The sequence below is a fragment of the Budorcas taxicolor genome, chromosome X (assembly GCF_023091745.1).
Source record: "Budorcas taxicolor isolate Tak-1 chromosome X, Takin1.1, whole genome shotgun sequence".
In the NCBI taxonomy this organism is placed as follows: domain Eukaryota; kingdom Metazoa; phylum Chordata; class Mammalia; order Artiodactyla; family Bovidae; genus Budorcas; species Budorcas taxicolor.
In genome coordinates, this window is record NC_068935.1 from 50,123,966 (window position 1) to 50,140,597 (window position 16,632).

Below are 16,632 nucleotides of genomic sequence, written 5' to 3' on the forward strand. Positions count from 1 at the left end.
TGGGGTTGAATAAGCCCCCAGTAAATGTTAGCAATTTTTGTTATTATACTTCAGTGTTTTATATTTTAGGATAATCACCTACACGGTACAAGGAATCTCCTTGCAAGAAAGAGCCTCCTTGCAAATTACAGCATAATACTGTATGCTATGTCTCCATTAAAGCCATATTACTAATAATTGAACAGAAAACACATACAGACACAGCATTAAGATAGCTGACTATATAATCCTGAAAAGATATCTTGTAGGCATCTTCAGATGACTTAGAAACGTATAAAACAGTTTTTTGAAAAAGTATGCTTTTTTAAAGTGGTCTCAGAATATTAAGATTCCCAAAAAATTAAAACCTTTGAAAATATGGTGATGACTTCTTATTTCACATGACAATTGCTTACTCATGTAATCAATTACTTTCTCTAGAAAAGTAAAGCATGTTTGTGTAACAAGGAAATTATAAATCAGTTCAGTGAGGATTTATCCTTTCTCAGTCTGTTTGAAAGTATGAGATTGTTTTAATTTGTGAAGACTAAGACATAAATAAAAATATAGAGATGCAAGAGCAGAGAAAGAGTGGATGCTGAGAGAATGTAAGTAGGATAACTAAATAGCTTGGGAAGGAAAAATAGATTTAGAAGCGAGTCAGTTCTTCGGATAATACTGTAGGGAATTTCTGAACCAAATCAGGTGAAGAAGAGACTGTCAGTCAATGGATAAGTGTAAGAGAAGACCCAGCAAAACTTTTCAGGTTTGCTTTACCTGAGAACCTGGTTGGTCACATTGGTGGACCAGTTGCATTTCATATACTTCATCCAAGTTTTACATGGATACGACTGTGCCTTATTTCAGAGAGAAATTTTGGAAGCCGGAACCAATACTCTCTGTTCAATCATAGTGCTTCCAATAATCTTAAAAGTGCCATCCTTGATGCCAAGCATTTGGCAAGCTGCATTATGTGTTAATGATTCACTGATCCTTGTGGAGACAGAGTGTACAAAGGGGAGCAGTGAACATGCATACATAATTAGCTTTTCTAATACTCATTCTTCATATTCCCCAAAGCACCAGTAGAAAAGATTCATTTAATTTTTATAAAATAATCTGTGATTCCAACTGAGATGTGATTCTTTGTCATTAAGAAATGCCACATGGCTACATCACATTCTCCAAATACCCATTCAAACTATTAGAATGATACAATTCAGTCTTTGCCTTTGCAAATATGAAATGCATTTTGTAATCAACAAGAGTGGATGCATCCTTGCATATGATCCAGCTTTCATCACTTTGGTTCCCTTTCTTTTGGAGACAATGATTACAGAGAATAAAGTAACTCTGAAAGTCACGTAAGTAGTCTATTTTTCTAGATAGAAAGATATTCTACACCTAGCCTTTGATTTTACCTGAATATTTATATAGTTTATACTTTGTAAAACACAAATGTAATCTTAGAACACATGAAAAATGTTTAAAAGTCTTAAAAATTATATAATAATTCTAAGAAAGCATGACTTTGGGGGAGGTAACCTTGGTTTACAACATTATATGTTTCAGGCACACAAGATTGTATTTTGATTTCTGTATACACTAGTGTGCCTAATATCCAAAATGTATAAACATGACTTTTTTAAACTGAGTATGATATAAAATGTGCTCACTTTGGCACCATATATGCTAAAATCGGAATGATACAGAGAAGATTAGCCTGGCCCCTGCACAAAGATGACATGGAAATTCATGAAGTGTCCCATATTTTGGGTGGTCTTCCCAGGTGGCACAGTGTTAAAGAATCTGCCTGCCAATGCAAGAGATGCAGGCTCAATCCCTGGGTTGGGAAGATACCCTGGAGAAGTTAATGGCAACCCACTCCAGTATTCTTGACTGGGAAATCCCATGGACAGAGGATTCTGGCAGTCTACAGTGCATGGGATCTCAAAGAGTTGGACATGACCGAATGGCTTAGCACTTTGTCGACGAGTGTCCATATAGTCAAAGCTAACGTTTTTCCAGTAATCATGTATGGATGTGAGAGTTGGACCATAAAGAAGGCTGAGGACCGAAGAATTGATGCTTTTGAATTGTGGGGCTGGAGAAGACTCTTGAGAGTCCCTTGGACTGCAAGGAGATCAAACCAGTCAATCCTAAGGAAAATCAACCCTGAATATTCATTGGAAGGACAGATGCTGAGGCTGAAGTTCCAATATTTTGGCCACCTAATGTGAAGAATTGACTCATTGAAAAAGACCCTGATCCTGGGGAATATTGAAGGCAGGAGGAGAAGGGGAAAACAGAGGATAAGATAATTGGAGGGCATCATCAATTCAATGGAAATGAGTTTGAGCAAGCTCCAGGAGTTGGTGATGGACAGGGAAGCCTGGCACACTGCTTTCCATGGAGTCACAAAGACTCTGACATGAGTGAAGAACAACATTCTTAATACATATCATGATATACTGCTGCTTCTGCTGCTACTAAGTCACTTCAGTAGTGTCTGACTCTGTGTGTCCCCATGGATGGCAGCCTACCAGACTCTTCCATCCATGGGATTTTCCAGGCAAGAATACTGGAGTGGGTTGCCATTGCCTTCTCCACATGATATACTACTTCCAAATAATTTATTACCTAATAGAAAAAGAGGAGCCAGTGGCCTAAAATATGTGACTCAATAATTTTGCCTACCTATAAAAAACTTTTTGGCATTTTCTAAATCTGTATCTTTAGGTTTTGAGAAATCTTTCAAAAAATTGTATTTTTTTGTTTTGCTTTTATTGAAGTAGAGTTGACTTACAAAATTACATAAGTTTCAGGTGTACAACATAATGATTCAATATTTCTATACATTACAGAGCTATCACCAGAATGTGTATAGTTACCATCTGTCATCATATAAGGTTTTTATAATATTGATCATATTCCCTATACTGTATATTATATCACTGTGACTTACATATTTTATAACTGAAAGTTTGTACCTCTTAATTGTCTTCACCTATTTCGCTCATGCCCAGGGCTGGAATGCCCAAGGTGGGGCTTGAACCCCTCACTCCTTAGGGGAGAACTTAAAAGTCTGTGATAGCCCTCCCACTTATGGGTCACCACACTAGGGTGTACCTGCTGCCCCTCCTACCTGCCATGATGTAGTTTTGTTTCTTTTCTTTTCATAATTGTCAAAGAGCTTTTCTGCTAGTATTCAGAGACTCAGAGTACAGCTTTAATTTTTGTGTGCCAGTGCTGGGGGGAGCTCAGGATCTTCCTACTCCCCCATCTTGATCCCACATCCCAGATTTTGAGAAAACTTATGCAAAGCCATTTGTGGGACATGTGATTCTGTATAAATTCATCTTTGTATTTCAGCATTGTAATCAATGCCATTTTCATTTTAATAAATTTCTCTTGATGCTCTTTCCATATGAATACATTTTCCATGGTGCTAAAATTTTACCATCAATGCATCCACATTTTCAATGGGGTCTTTTGATGAATAATTCAATAATTATGCAAATAAATAATATACTTGTATTATAGTAATGTGGTTTTCAAATTTAGGCCAAGTCCATATTCCAGACTTATTGAGTTGTGAAGGAAATCGTTTTTTTTTATTATTATTATTGGTTCATCATGTCTAAGTAGACAGTGAAAGACAGTAGAGTTGTTGAAAATGGTTATTTCCTGCATTGGACCTAAAAATACACTATATTAAAATATTAATGCATTGCAAATTTGTATAGATAAGTAAAAAAATATCTTGTAATACTTGAAGGTCTGACAGAAAACAATTTAAAATTAATTGTCAGTCCCCTCGAAGTGACACAGATTGCATGATCACCCTCCCACCTTTATTTTTTGAGAGATCATATTTTGCAGCAGATGCCACTTTGAAAAATCACATCATGGTACCATATTACTTGGTTTTGTAAAAATATATACTGGTTTGTAGTTAAGGTTAGGGTCAGTTGCTGCTGCTGCTGCTGCTAAGTCTACTTCAATAGTGTCTGACCCTGTGTGACCCCATAGACGGCGGCCCACCAGGCTCCCCTGTCCCTGCGATTCTCCAGGCAAGAACACTGGAGTGGGTGTTAGGGTCAGTAATAGAGACCAAATGTAGAAATAAAAAGGTGAGCAACTTTTTTTTTTTTTTAATAATCACCTCTGCAGAGTCAGTCTTTATATCTTTCAGAACCATGTACTCTATGGAACAAACACTGTATAAATTCATCACTTTAAATTCTTTCTCTACATGTTATTCTTTTCCAGATTATTACTTTTATTTCTGCTTACTTTGGGACTATGCCTATATATCCCAAAGTGTTAAATGATTTCAAAAGCTAAGATATAGTTTTTTTTTTTTTTTTCCACAGGTAAACTTGAAATAATACCCATATATTCAGGCTCAGGTTCAAGTACCCATTTTTATTCTATGCTCACCAATAATGATCCTACCTTTAGCCATAGCCATGCTCATTAATGTATGATTGAACTTACACATGTCTTTATTCAGACATGCATATGCACCTTCATACAAAGAATAAAAGTCCTGTCTCTTTATTGATTATCATGCCTTAAAGCATAATGAGAGTTGTGTGCAACAAATAACCATGGCCATATTCAATTCCAAAATCCATATATATCCCCCTAGACTCACTCATTCATATCTTTATATCCTATAGTCTAATTTATGGTCAAAATGTAGGACCACAAAGAAATGTATTCCCTTTTCTGATATAATGCTAGCACATACTGTGGTAGGTGAAGCTTGCAGACAATGACTGATTGAGTTAGACCTCCTTCTGTAATTTCTTCACCTTGAATGCAGTTACAATTTGTGACTTGCTTCTAATCAATAGAATATGTCAAAGAGATGGCATAGATTCCTGTTATTGCATTATGGTATATATGAATCTGTTTTAGCAGACTAAATAAGAGATTTCCCTGCTGGTTTTGAAGAAGTAAGCTGTGTGTTTTTTGAAGTTCACAGTACTAGGACCTGAATGCAGTTTCTGAGTTGACAGTGACCCCCAACCAATAGCCAGTAGGAAAGTGGATACTCATTTCTAAATTTCAAAAAAAATGAATTTTGCCACAACCACATGAGATTTGAGGAGGACCTGGAGCTCCAGAAACAAACGCAGCCTCATTGACACCTAGAAGGTTACTGGTATAAGTGAGTTGGAGATGTTTACTGTGCTTGTCTAGGTGGTTGTGTCCAGACACATGTTGGACATTTCCAACATATATCTAGTATATGGTACTAGGTTTGAACATGGGCACATTTAAGCTTTTATGTGGGTTAAGGCATGGATAAAGTAAAAAGCAGAGATATTACTTTGCCAAAAATGGTCCCTCTAGTCAAGGCTATGGTTTTTCCAGTGGTCATGTATGGATGTGAGAGTTGGACTGTGAAGAAAGCTGAGCACCAAAGAATTGATGGTTTTTGAACTGTGGTGTTGGAGAAGACTCTTGAGAGTCCCTTGGACTGCAAGGAGATCCAACCAGTCCAACCTAAAGGAGATCAGTCCTGGGTGTTCATTGGAAGGACTGATGCTGACGCTGAAACTCTAATACTTTGGCCACCTCATGCGAAGAGTTGATGCATTGGAAAAGACCCTGATGCTGGGAAGGATTGGGGGCAGGAGGAGAAGGGGACAACAGAGGATGAGATGGCTGGATGGCATCACCGACTCAATGGACATGAGTTTGGGTGAACTCCGGGAGTTGGTGATGGACAAGGAGGCCTGGCATGCTGCAATTCATGGGGTCGCAAAGAGTCGGACACGGCTGAGCGACTGAACTGAACTGAAAGTAAAGTTGTGTGCCTTTTTCTTACAGTTTTATTGAGATATAATTGACATATAACTGTATAAATGTAAAGTGTATACCATATTGATTTGATTTATGTATATATAATGAAATGATTATCACAATAAATTTAGTTAACATCCAATATATATGTCTTGATATGTGTCTTTTAGAATGTTTTATATTATACTCAAATTTCATGTTTTTTAAAACCACTGACTAGACAATATTCGGAGAAGGCAATGGCACCCCACTCCAGTACTCTTGCCTGGAAAATCCCATGGGCAGAGGAGCCTGGTAGGCTGCAGTCCATGGGGTCGTGAAGAGTCAGACACGACTGAGCGACTTCACTTTCTCTTTTCACCTTCATGCACTGGAGAAGGAAATGGCAACCCACTCCAGTGTTCTTGCCTGGAAAATCCCGGGGATGGGGAGCCTGATGGGCTGCCGTCTATGGGGTCACACAGAGTCGGACACGACTGAAGCGACTTAGCAGCAGCAGACAATATTATTGCATTATTACTATTTTTATACTGCAACTAGTAGCTTTTGTTTATTGAATACCTTTTAAGATCTAGGAACTCTGACACCTTACGTAGTCATCATCTTTTATTTTTGAAACCAACTTGATGAGTTATTATTATGATCTTGATTATATGATGAGCAGTCTGAGAGATTGCGAGATTGAGTAGTTTTTCATAGATGACATGGGGGTGATCATGGTGGTAGGGGTGGAGTTTAAAATCTTTGACTCTGGGTGGTGGAGTCAAGCTTCCTATTACTCTTCCATACTGTTTATCTCATATCTGCCAAACTTCCTCTCCTCCTCAAACCCACCTCTGTCCTTCAAATGAATTTTCAGTCTTCATTACGTTGCTATCCTCAGGGTCAAGCTCAGTATCTGGTACATACTAGATATTTTATACATATTTTAGTGTAAAGTAATTGTTTCATTTTTATTTATAAATTATGAAATATTGCAGATTGTATCTTTTCTTTTTATTTTGAGATAATTTCAAGCAAAGAGTTAATGGAACAGTATAAAAAATCCAGAGTCCCTATTCATGTTTCACCAACCCTACCAGTAATGCCCTCTGTAGTGAAACAATCCAATCAAAGGTCATGCATTGCACCTAGTTGTCATATCTCTTTAGTCTCTTTCAATCCAGAACAGTTCTCAAGTTCTTCCTTGACCTTAAGACCATAAGACTTGTAGATTATCTGCCAACTATTTTTTAAACTGTCTCTCGATTAACATTTGCATATTTTCTCACTATTAGATTCGTTAGTTTGGCAGGAACATCACAGAAACAATACTGAAGTGCACAATATATGTTTATCTCATCTTGTACATTTATTCTATCATTGATGATAATTTGGATCACATTAATAAGGTGCTGTCTGCAGGATTCTTGGTATAAAGTACCTTTTTCTTGTCATTAGTATGCAATTTATAGGAAGATACTTTGAGACTGCTTAAATATTATTTTTCTCTTCCTACTTTCACCCACTGATTTTCACATGTATTGGTTCCTGACTGAACTACTTACTACCATGATTGTTACCAAGTGGTGATTTTCTAATTCCATCATTGCTTCAATATTTGTTTGTTTTCTACTATAAGGAAGAACTTTCCCCTCTCTCCTATTTATTTATTCATTTATTTATTACAGTGGGGACTCATGGATTTCTACTTTATACCACAGGACAAACTTTTGCATTCTGTCACTAACACTATTTTTTTTAGTTTAAATTTTCTAAGATTTGACCAGTAGGAGTGACTCTGATATTCTAAGAACATGTTCTTTTGATATTTTTCTATTTTTCTTAGAGCAATCTCTTTCTTCCTGGCACAATGAGATATTGTTGTTTAGTTGCTGTCGTACCTGACTCTTTTTGCAACCCCATGGACTGTAGCCTGTCAGGCTCCTCTGTCCATGGGATTCTCCAGGCAAGAATACTGGAGTGGGTTACCATTTCCTTCTCCATGGGATCTTCCCAACCCAGGGATTTACGAGCTTATTTACGTTCTTCAGCTCAACTCTGGAATCAGCTATTTCTTCAAGAAGCCCTGGTTCCTTTTAGTGCTGAGGGGTAATTAGAAGCAAAGATTTGGATGCTAAGTGTACTCTATGTATTTACAATCTTAGAGTGATATGTATTTCTAATTCTTTCTGTATATTGAAAACCATAGCTTCACACCTCTGATTCTAGTCTAATACCATACCACAGAGTTCATTCTAATTTTTCTTCCTGACCATAAAGTTAAATCCTTTCAGTGAAAGGCATGGATCCCATTATGTTAATATATTTACTTCTTTACTTAATCCCCTTGAATGTGACTAATCCCCAGAACCTCTCAGTCTGCTGTCCCACTTGCCACCTTCTTTCCTATGGGATGCCTAAAGGCTTTTTGAGTGAAATATTTGGCAAGGAAAGAATGAGAGCAGGAATAAAGGAAGAAAGAAATATATATATCCTTTTCTAGAAGATTTCTTCATTTTAGGCAACAGGGCCACATTTTAAAAGATCTTTCTTCAGGACTAATGCATTATATTTTGTATTAATTCATGCACTCAAATACCTTAACACTGTGGAAACACATGACAAGGATGAAATGAAAACCTTTATCTTCATACTCCTTTTTTTGGTATAGTTCTATGGGTCCCCACACTTAGATCCCCTAGAGCCCCTTAGGTACATGAAAGTTATATTCCATACCAAGGCTTTGCAAAGAACAAAATATTTCTCCAAAACTTAAGTGTCCAAAGAGCCAATTGTAATTTTATTTTTGTTCTACCCAATAATATTCAGGAGAGAGCATCCAATGGGTTAAATCAGTTAGAGTTTCGACATTCTATCTTCTTTGACACACAGGTGCTATAATAAGAATGTGATTAATTGATCAATAAGAAAATAATGTCAATATTGTTTTGTACTAAAGTTCTACTTCATTCCATTTGATTTTGTTTTCTTTTAAGTTCAAGTCATTTAACAGTTTAACCTTATACTTCAGTGAGAGAATGTACACAGGAAACAATAGTTCTGATTAGAATTGTGTCTTGTAAATTTTATGGTGGTTGACATTTGTTGCTTCAAAAAGCAAAGTGTTTTAGTTGCAGAAAGGACCATGGGACAGAACAAGCCTGGGTAATGACTTGGAACTCACAGGGCATATTCTGTTCTCTTGGGCCACCTCAGGAGCAATATATGGTTTTTGTTAGTTTAATAAAATGAATCCTGGAGAAGGAAATGGTGACCCACTCCCATATACTTGCCTGAGGAATTCCATGGACAGAGTAGCCTGGTGGGCTACAGTCCAAGGGGTTGCAAAGAGTCAGACATAACTGAGCAACCTTCACTCACTCAGTCACTCACTAATAGAAAGGATAACCCTGTTTTCCCACAAGGCCTCTATTGGTTGACAATGCATGTTTCCAATGTACATACATGTCTGATAAATCTTCTCTATATAGTGCAGTAATTAGCTCGCTAACATTTCAATCCTGATTATACAACATATTGTGAGTAACCACATACAAGTGAGTAACCATATACAAGTTCCCCCTTCATGGATCACAACCTTGTCATGGAGAAGGAGCTTTTGTAATTCACTGAAGCTATGAGCCATGCTATGCAAGGCCACCCAAGGCAGACAGGTCATAGTGGAGAGTTCTGATAAAACTTGGTCCACTGGAGGAGTGGTAAATCAGTCCAATATTCCTGGCATGAGAACCTCACGAACAGGATAAAAAGGCAAAAGATAAGACACTGGAAGATGAGCCCGCCCCCCACCCCATGTTGGGAAGCATCCAACAGGCTACTGGAGAAGTGCAGATGGCAATTACTAATAGCTCCACAAAGAATGAAGTGGCTGGGCCAAAGCAGAAACAATGCTCAATTGTGTATGTGTCTGGTAGTGAAAGTAAAACTTGATTCTGTAAAGAACAATACTGCCTAGGATCCTAGAATGTTAGGTCCATGAATCAAGGTAAATTGGACACGGTCAAGCAGGAGATGGCAAGACTGACCATTGACATCTTCGGAATCAGTGAACTAAAGTGGAAAGGAATGGGTGAATTTCATTCAGATGACCATTATATCTACTACTCTGGGCAAGAATCCATTAGCACAAATGGAGTAGCCCTCATAGTCAACAAAAGAGTCTGAAATGTAGTATTTGGGTGCAACCTAAGAAATGACAGAATGATTTCAGTTTGTTTCCAGGACAAACCATTCAACGTAACAGTAATCCAAGTATATGCCCCAACCATTAATGCCAAAGAAGATGAAGTTGAATGATTCTGTGAATACCTATAAGGGCTTCTAGAACTAACACCAAAAAAATGTCCTTTTCATCATAGGAGATTAGAATGCAAAATTAGGAAGTCAAGAGATACCTGGAGTAACAGGCAAGTTTGGCCTTGGAGTACAAAATAAAGTAGGTCAAAAGCTAACAAAGTTTTGCCAAGAGAACACACTGGTCAGAGCAAAAACCCGTTTCCAATAACACAAGAGTTGTCTGTACACATGGACATCACCAATTGATCAATACCAAAATCAGATTGATTATATTCTTCGCAGCCAAAGATGGAGAAGCTCTATACAGTCAGCAAAAACAAGACCTGGAGCTGACTGAGGCTCAGATCATGAACACATTGCAAACTTCAGGCTTAAATTGAAGAAAGTAGGGGAAACCACTAAGCCATTCAGGTATGACCTAAATCAAATCCTTTATGATTATACAGTGGAAGTGACCAAAAGATTAGATTGGTAGACAGAGTGCCTGAAGAACTATGGGCAGAGGTTCATAACATTGTACAAGAGGTAGTGATCAAAACCATCCCTAAGAAAAAGAAATGCAAGAAGGCAAAGTGGTTGTCTGAGGAGGATTTACACATAGCTGAGGAAAGAGAGAAGTGAAAAGCAAGGGAGAAAGGGAAAGATATACTCAAATGAATGCAGAGATTCAAAGACTAGCAAGGAGAGAGAAGAAAGCCTTCTTAAGTGAACAATGCAGAGAATTAGAGGAAAATAATAGAATTGGAAAGACTAGAGATCTGTTCAAGAAAATTGAAAATATCAAGGGAACATTTCATGCAAAAATGGAAATGATAAAGGACAAAAAGAGTAAGGACCTAAGAGGCAGACAAATTTAAGAAGAGGTTCCAAGAATACACAGAAGAAATATACACAAAGATCTTAATGACTAGGATAACCACAATAGTGTGGTCACTCACTTAGAGTCAGACATCCTGGAGTGTGAAGGCAAGTGGACCTTAGGAAACATTACTACGAACAAAGCTAGTGGAGGTGATGGAATTCCAGTTGAGCTATTTCAAATCCTAAAGGATGATGCTGTGAAAGTGCTGCACTCAATATTCCAGCAAATTTGGAAAACTCAGCAGTGGCCACAGGACTGGAAAAGGTCAGTTCTCATTTCAATCCCAAAGAAGGGCAATGCCAAAGAATATTCAAATTACCATACAATTGCACTCATTTCACATGCTAACAAGGTAATGCTCAAAATCCTTCAAGCTAGGCTTCAGCAGTACTCGAACTGAGAACTTCCTGATGTATGAGGTGGGTTTAGAAAACACATAGGAACCAGAGATCAAATTGCCAACATTCATTGGATCACAAGGAATTCAAGGAAAATATCTACTTCTGCTTCATTGACTATGGTAAAGCCTTTGACTGTGTGGATCACAACAAACTGTGGAAAATTCTTAAAGAGATGGAAATACCAGACCAATTCACCTGTCTCTTGAGAAACCTGTATGTGGGTCAGGAATCGATAGTTAGAACCTTACAAGGAATAACTGACTGGTTTAAAAATTGGAAAGGAGTATGTCAAGTCTGTATACTGTCATCCTGTTTACTTAACTTATATGCAGAATAAATTATGTGAAATTCCAGGCTGGATGAAGCACAAGTTGGAATCATTGATGGGAGAAATATCAATAACCTCAGATAGTCAGATGATGCCACTCTAATGGCAGAAAGTAAAGAGGAACTTACGAACCTCTTGATAAAGGTGAAAGAGGAATGGAAAAGCTGGCCTAAAACTCAACATTCAAAAAACTAAGATTGTGGTATCCAGTCCCATCACTTCATGGTAAATAGAAGGGGAAAATGTGCAAGAGTGACAGACTTTGTTTTCTGGGGCTCCAAAATCACTGTGGACAGTAACTGCAGCCATGAAATTAAAAGATACTTTGTCCTTGGAAGAAAAGCTATGACAAACCTAGAAGGTGTATTAAAAAGCAGGGGCATCACTGCAGGCAAAAGTCCATATAGTCAAAGCTATGGTTTTTCCAGTAGTCATGTATGGATGTGAAAATTGGACCATAAGGAAGGCTGAGTGCTGAAGAATTTAAGTTTTCTAATTGTGGTGCTAGAGTAGACTGTTGAGAGTCCCTTGGGCAGCAAGGAGATAAAACCAGTCAATCCTAAAGGAAATCAGCCCTGAATATTCATCGGAAGGACTGATGTTGATGCTGAAGCTCCAATACTTTGGCACACCGGATGCAAAGAGCCGACTCATTGGAACAGACTCTGATTCTGGGAAAGATTGGAGGCAGGAGAAGAAGGGGATGACTGATGATGAGATGGTTAGATAGTATCACTGACTCAATGGACATAAATTTGAGCAAACTCCGGGAGATGGTGATGGACAGGGAAGTCTGCTGTGCTGAAGTCCATGGGATCACAAAGAGTTGGACACAGCTGAGCAACTGAATGACAACAATATTTGAGTTCATTAAATTCTCTGAGCCTCAGTTTCCTCATCTGTAAAACAGAGGCAATATTAATACCTTGTTCACAGAGTGAGCAAGATGATTAATTGAGTTAAAAGACAGAAAGTACTTTAGAAACAGCATGCAACAATTATAATCCCTTTGGAAGCACACAGGAAACACTAACTGGGTGTATTTTTGTGCATATATGTGTGCACACACACGTGTGGTGAGGAGTAGGGATAAGATTGGGTGGGAATAGTCAGAGGTGGTTTGTGAGTATAAATGATACTTGAGAAATCTTGAAAAATAAGCAGTTTTGTAGGCAGACAAGATGAGAAGGATAACGAGCATCTCAAGCAGGGGCCACTGTGTGTAAAAGTATGCTGCTCTCTGTAAACTACAAGTAATTCTGTAGAGCTGGAGGCAATGTGTTTGGAGAGAAGCAGGAGGTATCTGTTTGGCTAAGGCATTTAATGAGTAGTAGTTTGAGACTGAATGTAAGCTATGTCTAATTTCCCATGCATATCTGGAGAAGCCTAGAGATTTGAGGCCTGAGCTCAATAGCACTATTTTGGTGATGGGGTCTGAGTGGGGAGTTTCTTAAAACAGAATTTATTATAAGAGAAGAAGAAACTAGGCATAGTGAGTTTGATATACCTAGCTGGGCCTTAATTAAAGGGAGGCAGTAATTTGAAGGTCAGCACGATGATCTATGGGATCTAATTAGTGACCTTGATCCTCTGGGTTCCTTGTCTGGACATAATGCCAAAGCCATGAGTTTTCTGCCTGGTTGCAAAGGTGTGAATAAAGAGCTGCATACCTCTTTAGTGAGGCCTCTATCAGGTGATCACGGTTTTCAGAGGGAATCGTTTATGACCTGCCATTACAGATCGATGAAGGAATTCCATGCAGACCATTTGGCTGGCCGCCTTCCATGCACAGCATAGAGGGCTTTTGCCATCAATGCCAAGGTTTCCGATTGGCATTTTCATAAAAACATGCAAAGCAGTCCATTATCTAATTGATGTCCATAAATTATGGTGGCTGAAGGAGTCGATGTCAGTATACATGGTGTAAAGCTGTTTTCTGGAAGGCATTCAATTCTAGGCTTAGAATATTCGTACAAAGAGAGGGCTAGATTATTTTACAAAAAAAAAAAAAAAAACCTGAAACTTCATCCTTTGAACAGCCTTCACATACACAATCTCTAAAAGCAAACATTAGGACTCTTTACCAAGTTCTTTTTGCAATCTATTGTAAGTGAAGGAAATGTATCATGGCATTTTATGGTGAATTAGAGGTGACACAAAATATACCTGTACATATCTCTTAGCACAAACAAGCTTTCTGCCTAACTAAAGTTGTTTCTGTTTGTATGGGTTTAATTACTCAAAAAAGTGATCAGTCAGCTTCATCTTAAGCTCCTCACACTTCAGTAATGCCAACTATCATTGACTGTTACCAGAAGAGACTTAGCATCACAACCATTGCACATGGTGTGCCACTTAGAGGAGCAGAAGTGAGGACTGAGACAAATTTTTAAACTGGAGATTGTGTTTTCACCAGCCAAAGCAGGACTATTAGGGAGTAAAAAGAATCAAATGAAATGAAAGTGAAAGTCACTCAGTCGTGTCCAACCCTGTGTGATGCCCCCATGGGTTATTTAGTCCATGGAATTCTCCAGGCCAGAATATTGGAGTGGGTAGCCTTCCCCTCCTCCAGGAGATCTTCCCAACTCAGGGATCGAACCCAGGTGTCCCACATTGCAGGTGGATTCTTTACCAGCTCAGCCACAAGGGAAGGCCTTCAAATGAAATAGAAGCATATGATTCAGCCTTCTGAGTCCTGCCCGACTGAGATTGCTTGAGCTGGCCCTGGAGGGTGTCTCAGGCAAGTTCAGAGCTCTGCCTCTCTGTCCAGATTCCCTCAAATCATGTAATATATTCAACTTCTCCCAAGCAGCCTCTAAAACAAATATGAAATGTATCTTGAAAGTGAAAGTCGCTCAGTTGTGTCTGACTCTTTGCAACCTCATACACTATACAGTCCATGGAATTCTCCAGGCCAGAATACTGGAGTGGGTAGCCATTCCCTTCTCCAGAGGATCTTCCCAACCCAGGGACTGAAGCCAGGTCTCCCACATTACAGGATTCTTTACTGTCTGAGCCACCAGGGAATCCCTGGTAGATATGTATCCTACTCACATAGAATTTCACCAAGTACCTGCCATGTGCCAAATACTGTGCTAGCTATTGGGAATAAGAGCTAATATGTATAGACTGTTGACATGTTCCAGGTACCAGTCCAACAACTTTATGTGGATTAACTTGTAAATCTTCACCATCACCCTGGGAATTATGGACTATCATTATCTCCACTTGCAGGTGAGGAAAATGAGGCATGGATGATAATTTGCTGATAGTCACATAGATAAGAAATGGAAGAATACAAATTTGAAACCATAAAAATGTATCACTATGCTCACCACTTTCTATGATGGCTCAGGATAGGTCATCATTATACCATGAAGGAATTCAGAGTCTAGGTAGAAAATTAGATATTAAAATTGAATGAGTTATCATACCATGTCATATAAATTCAAGCCAACCTTGAAAGTACAGAAGCCAGAGTATAAAGATGTTCAGTTATCAAGTATTGTATTGACATTATTTTATTTAGTTCCTATACTACTAGTATTCTCTCTCTAAGGATTTGAGGTCACCTTAGGCTCTTTGGATTCTCAAGGCAAGAATACTAAAGTGGTTTGCCATTCCTTTCTCCAGTGGACCACATTGTGTCAGACCTCTCTACCATGCCCACCCATCTTGGGTGGCCCCACAGGGCATGGCTTAGTTTCATTGAGTTAGACAAGGATGTGGTCCTAGTATGATTAGATTGACTAGTTTTCTGTGATTATGGTTTTAGTGTGTCTGCCCTCTTGCAACACCTACCGCTTTATTTGGGTTTCTGTTACCTTAGACGTAGGGTATTTCTTCACGGCTGCTCCAGCAAAGCACAGCCACTACTCCTTACCTTGGACAAGGGGTATCTCCTCACCGCCACCCCTCCTGACCTTGAACGTGGAATAGCTCCTCTATGCCCTCCGGCGCCCACACAGCCACCACTCCTTGGACGTGTGGTCACTCCCCCTGGCCGCCGCCCCTGGCCTTGGGCGGGGGTAGCTCCTCTAGGCTGCTCCTGTGCTGTCGCAGCCTGGCACTCTTGGCCGCCGCCCCTGACCTCAGACGTCGGGGTAGCTCCTCTCAGGCCATGCTCTGCACGTCCTCGCAGCCGCCCGCCCTGGAAAAGGTCAGTTTTCATTCGAATTCCAAAGAAAGGCAATACCAAAGAATGCTCAAACTACCACACAATTGCACTCATCGAACATGCTAGTAAAGTAATGCTCAAAATTCTCCAAGCCAGGCTTCAGCAATATGTGAACCGTGAACTTCCTGCTGTTCAAGCTGGTTTTAGAAAAGGCAGAGGAGCCAGAGATCAAATTGCCAACATCCTCTGGATCATAGAAAAAGCAAGAGAGTTCCAGAAAAATATCAATTTCTGCTTTATTGACTATGTCAAAGCCTTTGACTGTATGGATCACAATATACTGTGTAAAATTCTGAGAGAGATGGGAATACCAGACCACCCGACCTGCCTCTTGAGAAACCTATATGCAGGTCAGGAAGCAACAGTTAGAACTGGACATGGAACAACAGACTGGTTTCAAATAGGAAAAGGAGTACATCAAGGCTGCGTATTGTCACCCTGCTTATTTAACTTATATGCAGAGTACATCATGAGAAACGTTGGGCTGGAAGAAGCACAAGCTGGAATCAAGATTGCCAGGAGAAATATCAATAACCTCAGATATGCAGATGACACCACTCTTATGGCAGAAAGTGAAGAGGAACTAAAAAGCCTCTTGATGAAAGTGAAAGTGGAGAGTGAAAAGGTTGGCTTAAGGCTCAACATTCAGAAAACAAAGATCATGGCATGTGGTCCCATCACTTTATGGGAAATAGATGGGGAAACAGTGGAAACAGGGTCAGACTTTATTTTGGGGGGCTCCAAAATCAATGCAGATGGTGACTGCAGC

The 16,632-nt window shown here is 39.1% G+C and overlaps 1 non-coding gene across 1 annotated transcript; it reads left to right on the top strand.

The window, feature by feature from the left end:
• Nucleotides 1-1,647: 1,647 nt before the first annotated feature.
• On the top strand, nucleotides 1,648-1,754 carry LOC128070720 (U6 spliceosomal RNA). Its single transcript, XR_008201690.1, has one exon. It is a non-coding gene; the product is annotated as a U6 spliceosomal RNA (small nuclear RNA).
• The last annotated feature ends 14,878 nt before the right edge of the window (nucleotides 1,755-16,632 follow it).